Here is a 16555-nt window from a genome sequence, read left to right on the forward strand (position 1 = left end):
CATGCTGTATCCATAATAATGAACCGTCACTAAAGTCAGTGGTTCGTGATGGTTTTTTGTTTTAAACAAAATTATTTAACGGCATCATCCAACACTCACATGACTCTGGGAACAGTATATATGTTCCTGCATGACTGATTCATATACTTTAAAATGAAAAGTACATGTATGAGAAGTTTTCTTCTTGGAATAGTATACTGTTAATATATTTTGAAGAAGGCAAAGAAGAATGATTGATTTTGTGTGTAGCCTATTTTCGTCCAGGGGCAAATGTTTCATTCATGTTCAGATCGAGTATATTTTTCTGACGTCCCAGACTCACAGATATCATTTATAATCGTTATGGATTAGTCTGTCTAAATTGACGAGATGGTGCAAATGTACATACTTATACAACACGTATTACATTAATATCCCATAATTCATCCACTGTACAATTTTCGTTTGAACATTTGTCAAAAAAGAATCTTAAATCATGAATGTAAATCCAAGGCAAACAAGGTAAATCACGATTAAAAATCCGTGAATTAAATGCAGAGTTATATTTAGGAAGAGACTGTTAAAAACGGGGAACGAAGTAAGGTAAACCATGATGTTTATATGCAATCATATAAAAATATTTCTCCGATGAGTTGAATAACCTTTCTATCCGCTTCGATATTTGTAACGTTACATGTAACGTTTGATCAGTAAAAATACAGAAAATCTGATATTATACAGTGAAGTAATTGGAACTGATTTTTTGTTCTAAATTCTAAGATGCCCTTACTGCAGTGACGTCATTTAGAACTGTTTTAGGTAGAACTGTTCTAGGACAGTTTAGAACAGTTCTATGACAGATTATTCTGACAGTTCTAATGAGAGGTTAGAAGTGATCTTCACTGTATACTCCGGATACACCAGGCAGAAATCCATCAACAATTCAGTTTACGATTGTTTTTTTTTTAAAGCTTGGCTACGCATTTTTTAACAGGATAATTTAGAGTAAACAAAGTTAACTTGAGACTGTGTTAAAAGATTTAATGCGATTTTGGCAATGACAGTCTAAATCATTCAATTGTGTCCGTCATGTGTCCGTCCTTTCAGAAAGATATATCTCATCTTTACTAAATGTAACAATAGTCTGATATCTAAATTGCTATACTATTATAAATTGTACTGTAAAATGTTTATTTATACATAATTTAAGATTCATTCTCTTGATGTTGTGGTCTCTTATTAATTTCTCGCACGAAGAGCTATTTCTCGTGTCACACTGCTGGAAGTGTGATATGTACTCCAAAACAATCACGTTCATCCATACTTAAATTAACATTAAACTCTGAACTAATACAATTAAACAATTGAACAACTAGACAATGAAACAATCAAACAAATTAAAAAAAAAATGAATATTTCTAAATTAACCCTTGAACTTGATGCGGATAGAGACTAGCTGTCTACCACGAGCGATTCGGCAAGTGCATAATTCTTTTTTAGAAATAAATTTTTTTTACAACAAACTATTAAACATATTTGAAACTGTTGAATCTGTTATATATAACTTTCCTTCGGATAAATAAATCTTTAATGATGTTCTTTTTTCCGTAAATCACGATTATTCTACATCAAAGACTAGACTAAGCACATTAAATTGTATGATGCAGCCGTACATTGTATTATGAATCCCCAGATTTACAGACATCCTTCCGGGAAAAACAGTTCTTTTCGGATTATAAAAAAAAACATTTCCTTGTATTTGATCACTTGATCTATCAGTTAATTAATAATTATACATTCACTGTCAAACTGGTGTTAACAGAATGCTTAAATTGCAGATTTCTGTGCTTGCTGTCTTTTGTTCAAAAGGTTTTTCAGAACCAGGACAGACAAAGTGTTCAACAGTAAAAAGGTATGATCAAGTTTGCGCCTCAAAATAATTTTGTATACATGTACTGGCCTGTTATAATAAACAAATTCTGTATATTACTGTTTTAACATAGGGTTGACTTGGGTCAATTTAGTCAATTTGGTTTTCTTTCGACAGGAGGTAAAACCATTGTTAAGTGTGACGTTCGTTTGACATTGCGAGATGCATAGATACGCAGTTACGTTCGGTCCGAAATGGTACTTAAAATCCGATGCCTCAAGTGGAAAGATTGTCACACTGTTTTCACGTTAATGAAAACCTAGCAACAACTCTCTGAGGGATGCTTTGGTAATCTATTACAAGGGACAATTACTGTACCTATTTAACATACCAGTGTTTTCAGTGACAGTCCATATCTACCGTCCTTCATCCTTGTCGTTTCACCTTATAAAACCTACCTATTGTATTTATTGTAAAATATAGTTTCTCGTCTTGAATATACATTAAATAATTGCTACTGGGCGTTATACAAACAACAATCAATAAAATATTACTTCTATAGCACAAATTTTTCCTTTTAGAACTTTACCAGCCGAAATAAAATCCCGCCTATCGTGATATTGAGCAATACACAAATACTCCTGATCTTGACCAATGTCAACAAAAATAGCATACAAATTCATACATTAACACGAAAAAAAAACCCCAACTTTACTATTGCTTCAAACTTTTAATTAACAAATTAATGTTTACCCCCCAACCCCTTTTTTCTAAAAATAAATGAAAAATACACGACACAGAGATTGATTTATATAAGACTACATTTGATTAATACGTTTATCCATAACCATGTTTTGCTATATAATAAAAGAATTGAAAAAAAAAATCTTCAACATGTAATTTTTATAAATTTCATGCTGTGAAATGCTGAACAATGCTGAATGTGAGATACACTAAGTTTTTTTAATTTATTTTCTTCAAATTATTATTAAGTTAATTAAAGCCTTATAAATGAGGTAAGAGTGTGGAAAACACGTTTTGATGATCGAATAAGAGAGCCACGATGAGCATTTTGGCATTTTGGCAATGGTGCACAGGGTATCACTAATCTTGTAATTTGATTAGAAGAAAATAAATCAAAATTTTATGGAAGCCAGATTCTGCCAAATTCGTGTTATCTTTTTTAACGCGTTGTCGCCTTAAATAAAAAGACGACATTGCAAAATTGGCCGTATCCGGCTTCAATACAATGCATATGGAAATGATTTGTTAAAATATTTTTTGAACATTTAATAATGATTCAATTTATATCTCTTTTTAAGTGCACAGTTTTATGGGAAAACAACATATTATATGAACTATTTCTGTTGCCGGAATTTTGAAGAGAAAAATAAAAAATGCGTTGGTACGTTCAAATAAAATTAAGAATGGAAACGGGAAATGGGTCAAAGGGACATCAACCCAAGACTACCAAGGGGTCTTCAACACACCGAGAAAAACTCGCACCCGGAGTTTGGCACAAACAAAGTATCTAATGAAAATAATTCACTTTTTTAGGTCAAAGCATTTTAAATAAAGGCAATAGTAGTATACCGCTGTTCAATAGTCAAAAATCGATTTAGCTGAAACAAATCCGGGTCACAAATCAAAACTGAGGTAAACACATCAACTATAAAAAGAAAGAAAACGGAACAACAGAAACACTGAACTGCTATAAAAACAAACGCCAACATACATAGAAACGGACTATGTGATAACAATTGCCATATTCCTGACTTGGTACAGGACATTTTAAGAAAAAATGGTGGGTTGAACCTGGTTTTATGGATAGCCAAACCTCCAGCTTATATGGCAATGTTAAAAATACCGCTAAAATGACAACATTACGTGACAGGAATACAATACAAATAAATGCAAGAACATTCCGGACAGAGAAATACATAAATAAATAATATAATAGTACATTTCAACATGTAAACCACAGAATAACAACGAACACCTTACATTAAATAAACATTGTTTATGCAATTACAAGGGAAAATAATCCAGTGCATGCTAATTATTTTGTATTTCCTTTCGGTTGCAGTGAACATGTTTATGTTTTTTGACGAAATATTTATGGCGAAACAATAACAGAAATGATGTTTAAACTGTTTTAATCCTTTTCGTAGATATACATGTATATATGACCATATACAAGTCGATAACTCAGAAATCATCATTCGGCATATATGTTTTACATGCCTAAAACTCGATCAGTGTTTGAGTTTATCGTTAAATTATGCGAAACTTCTTAAAGAAAATAAGAAAAAAAACCTGTTCGTAGTATCAATCATTTGTTTTCTGGATTTGAATCGTTTATTGTCTATTTGAATAATAAGGAAAAAGCCATGATTATGATTATATATAAAGTAAAAAACTTAGACGAGTACAAACAAAATCATATTGGAGATCCTGATTAGTTACCATCAACAATATACTACTATAGTATTTGAACCGAATGCTTCTTTGTGTAATGTTATTGAAGTTGGTAAAGCGTTGAATGATGCACATGTTGTACAAGACTTAGTGTGAAACGCGGAAGATCTTCATACTACAACTGAGTGCACGATCAGCCCCATTACAACCCTATAAAATTACGAAAATAATCATGCAATTCTTATAAGTACATGTCTTCTTATGCTTCGAGTTATATCAAGCTTTTGATTTGTTTACTTATGCATTGTTGTGACGTTGTCGTGAGAATCACGTATATGTAATTTTGGAAAGCGTCGCGATTTTCATGATTGTTGTCTACTTATCAAAATAAAAGTTTTAATGAAACAAACATGTCCATAAAACAACATCTAAAGGGATATAAGTAGTATGCATAGTTAATCTTTATAGAATGTCAAAGAGGGTTTACAACTTCAAATGGAAAACCTTGTAAACCATGTACGGCAAATAAATTCGGGAACAAATGTGCGCATACATGTCACTGTACAGAAGATGAAAGGTATGTACTATATTCAAATATTACTTACTATTTTTCAAACGCCTTCTTTTTTCAGAAAAAAAAAAAAAAAATGAACTGTTTCTTTTTTAGGACTGATATAAAACACGGCGAAATAGATAAAACTTAGACGAGTACAACAAAAAATGATATTGGAGATCCTGACTAGTTACTATCAGCAATATACTATTTAGAACTGAATGCTTCTTTGTGTAATGTTACTGGAGTTGGCAAAGCGTTGACTGATGTACATTTTGTACATGTATGAAACGCAGAAGATCTTCATACAAGTGCATGATTCTTTTTTAGAAATACATTTTCTTTACATCAAACTATTAAAAATGTTCACAATCGTAATAAGAATCCAAGGGACAATCAAAAACTCAAAATCGCAGAAAGCGACAAATACATATTATTTCTTAGAATTTCAAATGTAATGGTTTAAAATAGAGTAAATCCATGGACAAACAGTTAAAAGTAACGTGTACAATGTGTTTACACAAAACTAAAATAATTCGAACTACATGTACATAATATATTATATAGTCAGTAACGTGGTGAACATTGAAGTCCATTGGCTTCAAAATTTTATTACCGTTTAGTTAACGTTCACATCCTTATTTTGTACCGCCTTGGTTGTCTTGTGGTGGCGTGCTCGAGGTGAGCACGGCAGGTCATAGGTTCTATTCTATGTCATGGTCAAACAAAATAGTTTGCAAGTAGTATATGCTGCTTCTCCGCTCAGCATGTGCATTAAAAAGTTTGAGCAAATATTGGTCAGCTCGGAGTCCAGAAAGGATTACATGTCTTCATGTGGACTGCTGCTTTGTAATATAGTACGTTAAAAAATCCGGCTCAGCATGTCGGTCTTGTACAAAGTACGGTGTGAAACCAAGTGTGTTTAAATGTTGACGAACTACATTGTTATATGTGTCGTGCGTTTCAGGTGTGATAGTAGACAAGGATGCGTGCCATTGCACCCAGAAATGTCGACTGAAAAACGTAGGTATTGTTTTTATATGTATACTCATCATTGTAAATGTTATAACTGCATATAGTTTTTGCACTTTTAGTTTTAAAAAAATATCACATTTATTTCAGAAATTGAAAAGAATAAAACTATAAATCCGTACATTTTGTAGAACACTTAACTGAATAAGACGGTTCCTGGGACAAGTCGAAAGTACTCACATAAACAAACACAATCAAACTGAGATGACTGTGTGAAATCAGCATGCAGTTCATAGAAGACGTCATCATTGAAAATGTATTAAATTTGATTGTCAACCATTCTAACAGAGTTAATTAAAATCAACAAAATATTGAGGGAGAGTGACAAGGTCCCGGCACATTAACGAATGATTAAAACAATTGATTGGGGAGTCAGTAGACGGTCTATTGCAAGGCAAACGTTCTAATCATATCCAAGCTACCTCAATTTACCAATGAAAGCGACGAAATTCCTTATTTCATCCTGCTAGACCTACCTGCAGATTTATTCGCTGAATTAAATGTGTATGTAATATAAACCTTAATATGTATACACTATTTGCCACTGGACGTTGAGTAAAAAAACAATCAATCAAGCAGTTAGTTATAACATATTATTGAACCTTTCATCTAATGATACGACAGTTGCTCAAGTTCATATTTATTCGTAAATTGAATGATCAATTGCAGAAAAAAATATCATGCTTGTGGATTAGAATCTGCTCCTTGAGTATGACACTCACATGAGAACACAATACCGTAAATTGCAGGAAATTTAATATAAAAATCATCCCTTATATCTCTGGAGCCGGTTTCACAAAAAAAAAAACTTACGACTAGGATTGATCGTAATTATACTGAATTGACTTACAATCAATCTTAGTCGTAACTTTTTTTTGAAACCGACTCCTGATTGTTAATTTCTTATGTATTTGAAGACAAACAAAAATCATTTGAAACTTTTTTTCATTTATACATGTACGCATTGTGTTCTTTGTTTTAAGTTTCTACATTGATGTATGACAACCAGCAAACAACCTTTCCCATGAATGTTTCGGGGCATACTATGAATATTGTTTACAGTAAGCTATATTGTTCATATATATATATATAATTTCTTATTTATGCAATTCGAAATATCAGGTTTACGATTCTGATGTCTTGAAATCTGCTAGATGATATAATTTCTGGAGCTACAATACACACGATTGTGCTATGAACAATAAATACTTTTTTTTAATTTATAATTTTTCTGGTTTGATAGCGTTCTGTCGGTCAAAAGTAGTGAGGTCTTGCACAAGTACGAACATGGCATCAGTTACATTGTTTAATTTTGTGAATGTTGTATTGTTCAAGTAAATGAAAGTTCGATTGTTTCTTTATTTAACGATTTGTATAACTGTAAACAAATATTCTACAGAAAAATATATTACACTATTAGGTATTGAACGTAAGTTTGGTAAGTCTCGTATGTATATATGTGTCACTTAAAACTATTTCACAATTGATTGCATATATATACATGTACATATCTGTCCCACAGAGTTAAGTTAGTTGCACTGTAACGTCTTATTCACAAAATATAGTTCGTAATGCTTATAAATCTAGTTGAATTGCTATGATCTCAAAGCAAACTAATTAAACAATAACAATGTTGCTAATCCTTCCTTGTAACTGCCAAGGACAATGTGGATAAAATATATTGCAAATTGTTCATGCTTTTGTAAAATATTGTTTAAATGGGCATACATCTACGCGTTTAGCATTAATTGATTTTTCTCTAAATTACAATACGACATTTGTAGTGTGCTAAAAAGCCCTCTTCTGATTTAAAAAAACCCAAACTTTTACGAACTTTATATGGGCGAATTAAATATGTTCCCCTTTGAGTAGTGATCGGTATCAAACATTGGAATTTCCAGGTTCATTCCTAAAGAACTGTCAAAGAGACTCGTTTAAATTGCAAATCAATTGTCGAAAATCGGTAGGCAATAATTTAAATCAAGCTTTTTTAACCTCATAAATCGATTAAGAATACAAATAATAATCATTCCGTCACCAACAAACAGCTCCTTACATGCAGAGAATACACACGATTTCAGATTTGAAAAAAAGTTTTTCACACTGAAAAAAAAAAACGTGAAAGAAGCGGTATTGCGCATGAACTAACAACGCAAAACTTTTTATGAACTTGACTATAAACACATATCATAGAAACCGCGCTGTTACTAGTCTTCGTCTCAAAAGATGTCATGAGGTGTTTCAACTTGGAAAAAGCTCACACATCAGTGCAAATTTAAAACAGCCATTAGTACTTTTATGTTATTTATATAACGGCCAGTTGAACTTCTCCCATTGACAGTAAAATGTAGGCCAAAGAGGACATGCATCTCATTCGCTGTTCGGGATGTATAAATATACAGGCACGTCAAGTCATAATACAGAAATACATATGATTCCTCGTGTCAGGAGTGTGCCACAATCTCTGCAAGTTAAGATACAGTGAGACCACTAGAAGTCCGTAATGTGGTCATTTTAGCCTTAGGCAAAATATCCACCCTATCCAACATATCCTATGGTGTAAAAGTAGTCTAACAATGTCAGCACCTCTTTATAATGGAGCAATTTTGCAGAGCCTGCATGATATATTATGTGTTAACAACAAAACAATTTCAAAATCAATCAATGAATCTTCCTATTTTGATTAATATCTAAATTTGAACAAGATTTTTGCCTACTCCTTATACACCACTGATGTGTCAGATTTTAAGTTTGATACATTTGTATATTGTATCTCAAATACTTCGATTGGTGTTTGTTGCTGGCTGTTATTTTCAGTTCGTTGTTTTCCTTTTCTGCAATTGTATTGTTTGTTTGTTTTTACTATGTTTTGTGTTTACCGCATTGGTATAACACCTCCCGTATGCTGCACATAAATATAAACAGTAAATACAATTGTAAAGTTTCATACTTCAGATCAGTACAATTTGGGTTAATCCCTTGATAGCATGTTAGATCCGTTAAATTGAAATTGTGCGTATATCATCTCACGAAGAAACGAAGAAGGAGTTCGTATAAATATTTGAAATGTAAATTATAACGAGTGTTACAAAACATTTCTACGCCTAACTACGTGTATGATATGAAGACATGCAGTTACTTAAAAAAATTATACCAAAAAAAAAAAAAAATAAAAAACAAATACAAAAATTATAAAAACATAAAATTTTATAAGTCCTGTTGTAGTATTACGTTTTCTTATAACTGTAAATACCGTTTTATATTATATCACGTTACTGTTTTAGACGAAAGCCATCACACACCAACTGATGTATATGAAAATAAAACGAATAGTACAGAAGGAAATGGTAAGAAGAATAGTTATCATTTAGATGATATCAACATGATCAAGGTCGATGTTGTACCATTTTGTCATTTGTAGTACAAATTTCCATCTTACCATATATGATCTTATAAAGAATAAAGTTATTTACTCATCAATGTACTTATTGAATAATTTCAGAACTTACATGAAAAATCTGCTTTAGGTTTCTGCTTTGCCTATATAGAATAATATTCCCAGCGTAGTGTAATTGTTTTCAAAACATTAATATTATAAGGGAAACACATTCTGTTGAAATATGTATAATATAGAAAATCAATATTTCCGGAAAAGCGTGCCATTGCCTGGAAGTCAGGACAGCTGTTGTTTATTATATGCATAAAATCGTATAATATAAGCATTCGTCTTTGTTACATTTGTTTGTTTTTATAGTGATTAAGATGATAACACAATGTTGACTGCTGTACCCCTATTTTAGACATTTATACCTATTATGTCTGTTTGTTTTGTTCACGCATCGTTGTCAATATAATGGAATTTGATGCAACTGTCATGCAAGTGAGAGGTTAAGCTAGCTATAAAACCAGTTTCAATCCACTATTTTCTACATAAGAAAATGCCTGTACCAAGTCAGGAATATGACAGTTGTTATCCGTTCGTTTGGTGTGTTTGAGCTTTTGATTTTGCCATTTAATTAGGGACTTTCCTTTTTGAATTTTCCTCGGAGTTCAGTATTTTTGTGATTTTTCTTTCTAATGAGTTTAAACGCCATACGATGGCCCAGAATGTATGCCATAACTGAAAATTGGAAGTTGATAATTTAAAGGTTGATATCATTAAGTTTGTCATAGATTTTAGTTTGAGGTCGTCAATCTTTGTCAATTTGAATACGATATAACCAACATATGTAGGATCAATGCACGTTTGCTAGAAAATAATGGTTATATACATTTAAGTGGAATTATTGATTTTTTTCATGGTGATATGACTACACAAACAAAATCTGTTAAAGAAGTAATCCTCATTTTGATATATGTTGTGTGACCGAGATACAAATGGACAATTAAACTCATAAGACGAAGACAAAATGACATCACCATGACCAATCAAAGACAAAAAGACGAAAAAGTTCACAGAACACTAGATAGAAAACAAAAGGGTAAGCGGCTGTAAACTATTTTAAAATTGTATGTTTAGTATTACAAAGGTTTATGATCTGTTCTTGTATGAAGTCGTGTTTTTCTTTGTTCTTACTTGTTAAACACTCTGTGTAAATGTTCTTTGTTGTAGGCGAACGTATAAATGACAGTGATTATATAAACTACGTCATCTGGACTGGATGTATTCTATTCATAATCCTGATTGTCGTAAGCAGTAGTATATGCTATATCTTGAATAACAATCTACTACTGAAACATTCCGCAAATGTTAATAGTATACTACAAGAAAAAGGAATAACTGCAGGTGTTCATAATCGGCCTGAAAGCGTCAAAGGACCTTGTGACACAATAAATGAGCAAACTTTGTCTCTAGATCATGCAATTGAGATACAAGTGGTAACCGGAGAAGCTTAAGGCAAAAATAGCAACGAGGATTGATATCTAAAATCGCAACATTCCGCAATAATAAAAAAAATAACAGGTGGTTCAACAAATGACCAGAAAACTATGCTGTGCATGGGTATTACACGGTTGCACTACCTCAACTAGCGACTGCACACAGTATTAGATACTGTGAGCCCCTAGACCAACGATCAATAAGACAGATGGTGTTAATTCTCATGAGACTTAATGTTTTACTTTGCAGTTGCAGTTTTTTCATTATATAGTTTTTTGCAAAATGTTTAATTATTTAGCTTACAAAGTAAAGTGAATATTATATATATATATATATATATATATATATATATATATATATATATATATATATATATATGTGTCTATAGTTTGTATAGAATCGCTTATAGTAGTAAGTCAATGCTATCTTGTATATAGTTGTATCTTGGAGATAATATGCCCCAACTCCTTCAGTCATGGTTCATTCAAGTCAAGTGAACGTTAGTGATTAGTCAATTAAATTGACGTTAGTGATAAGTAAATTAAATTTTAACTTTTGATAAGTCAATAAAGTTTGGTATGCAGTTTAATCAGTGTTCCAACTGTCTTTTTTACTCTACTTAGCACTTTATAAACTTGATGATATCACGGCTTTATGGCGTCAAAACGTTAACCCAGCCCTAATAATGTCGACCTGGACTCTGCGCCGACGTCACAACGATAGACCGACATTGATAAGTTTGACAACTTATCAAGTCATCTTCCGGTTTGTTGGTGAATCAGAGAAAAACTTTTGTCCTCATCTTTCATGCAATGTACACAAATATAATCTGATAAATCGATTATCAGATTTCAAGCATACACTCGGGTATTTATATGGTGAAATAGCAGCTGTATGTCACAATATGAAGCTTTTTGTCGAGTTTTTGAAAAATATTCAACTAAGGCATTTAATTATTGAATTAATGCATGCATATATATTAAACTGTCATTTGCACACGTTTTAAACATTTATTATGTTCAAATGCTTGACATACATAATTATCAACAACAAAAATGTCGTCTTGTGATTGTTGATCGAAAATTTTACTTGCAATTTATCTTTGTTAAAACACGGGTTTTGGTGTCGAAGTTTACCGATCGTTGTCTATTGATAAACAATCATCACAGAATCACTGGACACGTGGAAAGTATAAAGTGAGACTATGGATCGATACATATTTGTTGTTTTGTTTTTGATTCGTACCCATTTGTTAATTAAATGGAATAAAAAATGAATGGAGTAGACTGCATATATTAAAATTCACCACCCTTTGTACTCATTGCAAAGTTATATGCTTTCAGTGTTTAGTACAAAAAAAAGTCATATTATGAGATAATAAAGAGCCGGATAATACATGTTTATATATATTACAAAGAAAATAGATTAAAATGAAGTTATACCGACAAAAAAAAAAATACCCTGCTAATGTAGCCAAATTTGAATATACTTCCAAAGTAAGCGCTCGTTTGTGCATTGTGCAAGATTGGTTAGATTCAAACAAGCTACCCTTTTCCAGTAAATGTATAAGATTGAGATGTTTTATTATTATGATTATGTTCTCTGCATTCAAATTGCTACCCTAGATTAAAATTCATGACTTTTCATCAAAGAATCTTTATCATTTTCTGAGATTTCAACAAACGATTTCTTACATCAAAATTTAAAAATATAAAATTGTTTTTTTATTCTGAATAACTCATTATAAAGCTTTCATTCATTCATTCATATCTTTAATTCCTCATAAATGAGATTCAATGAACATATAATTAATGAATATAAGTAAACGTCATAATTACACACAAAATATTAGTATAAGAGCAAAATATAAAGTAAATACACAAAAGATAAATGTCTGTTTATACAGGCAATATTTAAAATACTGATGCAGTGACACATCATGTATTGGCACATCTAATAACACTGTCTAAGAGATCGACTATATTCTGCTACACACTGGATAACATGTGCATGATACAGCTTGAGAAACTGAACCGATTCATCTATGTTTGAAAAAATTGTCAGTGGTTTTCGGCCGAGTAACATTTGAAACAGGATTTCGTCGTCATACATGCTTAATTCATAGTAGAGCTGCACTGGAAAATTGTCACCTAAAATGTCCCACCAGACTTCGCGCTGTGCATTAGTACTTCCCAATGGGCAATTGCAACAAGCGTGTACATAAACATCTTTAAAATTTCTTGTACATATATCACATGTATTATTTGTTGTATTTGGTATTTCAGTTAGTAATTTAGTGATTAAAAAGGAATTTTTAATCTCCTTAAAAGAATTTGAGTGTTTCCAAAATTCCGTAATAGTCACTGCCGTGTGAATATTCCTGAAACGTGTGAAATTGTCATCGAACACGGTTTAACCAATTATTTAACTGTATACTATCAACTGCGCTATAAACGATAGATTTCCAAATTTGTTTTGATGGGAATGTTCCATCTTCAGTATAGTCAAGAAGGTAACTAATAAGTCCATACTGTTTTAAAATGTCAATGATTTCAGGAATAAATCCGTAGTGTTTCCTTTGAGAGTCTACAAAGAAAGTTAACAATCTGGTGAGAAATATTCTCTTACAAAGAGAGAAAATGTCTAAGATACACAGTTTTTGTAGGAATATGAGTTTTCTTTTGTCAATATATCCTGTTATTGGATGAATACCAAGAATACTTTCGCACATATCAGATCGAGTCGACGTTTTCAAGTTGAGAATATGTTTCACTATAAAATGTTGAAACCGGTTTAAAGTAGCTTTGTCATAAGATTTCATGTTATTCCACATCACACACCCGTATAAAACACTGGGTAGTATCACAGTTTTATATAGTTTGAGTAATACACACGGATTCGTTGCGTTTGTCTTTATACCATTCAACGCAAAGTATGCGTTTCTGCCTTTCCAGCATGAACTTTCAGTTCTTTGATTTTATTTAAATCGAGAGTTTAGTTCTATGCCTAAGTGCAGATAGTTATTTGCTATCGGGATACGTTCATTACCAATAAACCATGGAAAATTGACATTAATCTCTATGGTATTTACAGAAAATTGAATAATACACGACTTATTTGCATTGAAACGAAAACGCCATTTCTTTGAATATTGGTTACACACATTAAGCATACGTTGTAAGGATACTGGAGATGTGGCAATACATGATATGTCATCTGCAAGAGCTGGTGCACAACAATTGATATTGAAAATACCTGTTTTTGGATTAAATTTTTCCAAATCACAAATTAAATCATTTATAAAAACTAAATAGTTTACAATAAACCTGAGAGCAGATCTCCTTGTCGTACACCTTCTAATACAGAGAAAAAATATGATTGACATTGATTGATAACAACTGCACTTTTCGTATTATAATGGCATTCATTAATTATTAACCATAGCTTGCCATTTACACCAAGTTTAAACAGTTTGTACATTAAACCTAGCCTCCATACCGTATCAAATGCTTTCCTGCTATCCAGGAATGCTACAAAAATTTTACTAAATAATTCATTATTATGAAATATAGTTTCATGTAAATTAAAGGATGCAGTAAGACATCCGAGATATTTCAAAAAACCTTGCTGCTGAGGGTTCGGAAAGACACTTTCATCAAAGACATATAACAACAATCTTGACTTAATAACATGCTCAAACACTTTGAGTACACATGGGAGTAAGGTGATTGGTCGGTAACTGTCTGGTGAAGTCTTAGGTTTATTGTTGCCTTTACATAATGGAACAAGAAGACCTAGTTTCCAGCCATTAGGGACACGACCTTTACTCACAACTAGATTGAATAACGATGTTAAGCATCGAACTAAAGTATTTCCACCATACAACAGATGTTCATGTTGAATTTGTCATGACCACTAGCTTTTCTACGCTTTGAGAGTTTAATTATACCATCGTCCTCACTTTCTTGGATAATACCACCTGGTAAATACTCGTTTTGTTCATAACAAGATTTTAATATTTTATTGTAATCAAGTTCAATCTGTTGTTTCGTGTCATTATCATACACTTCATCACTGTCAGGATGGTAGCGTTTCGAAAAGTAGTTCATAAACGCATTAGCGATGCTTTTGGGAGTGTTGCATATATTGCCATCTTGGATTATTTCAGGATAAATTGTGGACGAGACAGTTTTATTACGTTTAATGAGTTTCCAAAAAAGACGGATATCGCATACAGCTGCCTTATTAATGTCATCGTTAGTTTGTTGTATATATTGTTTATACGCAGCCTGTTGTATATTTCGGAATTCATGTTTTGCTCTCTTGTATCACCTATATGAATCGTGATGCATACCTCTAGGGCGACCAACAATAACCCAGGCTTTTCGTAATGATCGTTCCTTCTCGTGGGCAATCTTAACACCATATGTCCAATACGGTTTAGTAAAAGGATTAAATCCACACTTCGGGACTGTTTTATCTGCTGCAAAATGTAAAATAGTCACCATATCGTTGTATATAGTATCAATATCTGCATCATCCGAATCCATTTTCTTTATCAAAATCTGTAAAGGTTCGTGTAAAAATTGTTTATACAGTTCGATTTGATCGTCCGTTATTTTGTGCCATGCTGGTAGCTTACTAAATGAATTCAATATTTGATGAGGATTTTTTTGCAACACTATTTCGGCTAAAACTGGTAAATGATCGGATGTACTACTAACCAAATCCTCGCTAAGTATTTCATAAGACTTAAGCTGCCTATATATACTATCATTCATAAGAATATAATTAATCATTGATGTCTTATTAATAAATGGATAATCTGGCCCTTTATGTTTAATTTTTCCACCTGAAAACAGCAATTGATATCTTTTAACAAATTTCGTTAGCTCCGCAGATTTGTACCTGTTTGAACATAATTTATCTTTCTCAGGACAGCTGGCATTTTCATCAGACGGTAAATATGCACCAAAAATAAATAATGACCCCTTAGATGGGGTTTTGATCTCAACACCAACTATTCTTTCTGAGTTCGTATCATGAATTTCATTAATAGAAAATTGTAGTGTGCTCGTATACAGGGTGGCAATACCACCTTTACCATGATATACGTTATAACAATTAGGCAAGGAATCAGCTTTACATACACATTTATATCCTTGTTCGATACTTGACAACTAATTTGAGGATCTGGTTTTAGGTTTATGTTCAGAGATAATACAAACATCGCAGTCAGTACTTCTTAATAAATTACTCAAACATACAGTAGAAGACATAATACCTCTTACATTCCATGCTAAAAGTTTAAGACTAGACATTATAAGAACCAAGGTAACCAAGGTAACAAGGGAAAATGATATTTTACACTGCATTTTGATTGTTTATTATGAGTCTGGTTCTTGTTGAGCATCATCCGTAAGGCGTTGATTCCATTCACGGTTGCTTAACTATTTTCTACATAACACGCCTTTCGGCAAAAGTTTTCTGTTTCGACAATTTCTGCACAATTTTCTGCGATGTTAAGCTTTGCAGATATCCGACGATCATTGTTCCTTGTGCTAAACAAACGTAAGTATGTCACATGCACATTTTTATTTTCTAAGTAATTTAAAATTCCAGCTCGCGTAGATTTTGAGTCAATTCCTGACAGGTAATACCTAGCCGTTCTGTTCTTTATAACACCCGTAAAAAAAAGTTTTCATTTGTCGTTTCCACATTGCTAGTGAATCCTTTAAGTCGAACAGGAATTTTATAAGTAATGTCATTGTTTTCCGTTTTTGATTTCGAAATGTCTCTGTTTTCTTCGCTTTGCGTTTTGTGC

At 32.2% G+C, this 16555-nt stretch overlaps 1 protein-coding gene and 1 long non-coding RNA gene across 2 annotated transcripts in view; one reads left to right on the forward strand and one right to left on the reverse strand.

Moving 5' to 3' along the window:
- Positions 1 to 16555, reverse strand: part of LOC127714687 (uncharacterized) — a 231122-nt gene that overhangs the window by 176369 nt on the left and 38198 nt on the right. The window lies entirely within an intron of this gene.
- The window catches only part of LOC127714703 (uncharacterized), a 129205-nt gene continuing 117727 nt past the window's right edge, over positions 5078 to 16555 (forward strand). The window contains exon 1 of the long non-coding RNA XR_007987875.1: positions 5078 to 5843. This is a non-coding gene — a long non-coding RNA (uncharacterized LOC127714703). The remainder of the gene's footprint in view (positions 5844 to 16555) is intronic.

Source organism: Mytilus californianus, unplaced genomic scaffold (genome assembly GCF_021869535.1).
Source record: "Mytilus californianus isolate M0D057914Y unplaced genomic scaffold, xbMytCali1.0.p SCAF_9, whole genome shotgun sequence".
NCBI classification, from domain to species: Eukaryota; Metazoa; Mollusca; class Bivalvia; order Mytilida; family Mytilidae; genus Mytilus; species Mytilus californianus.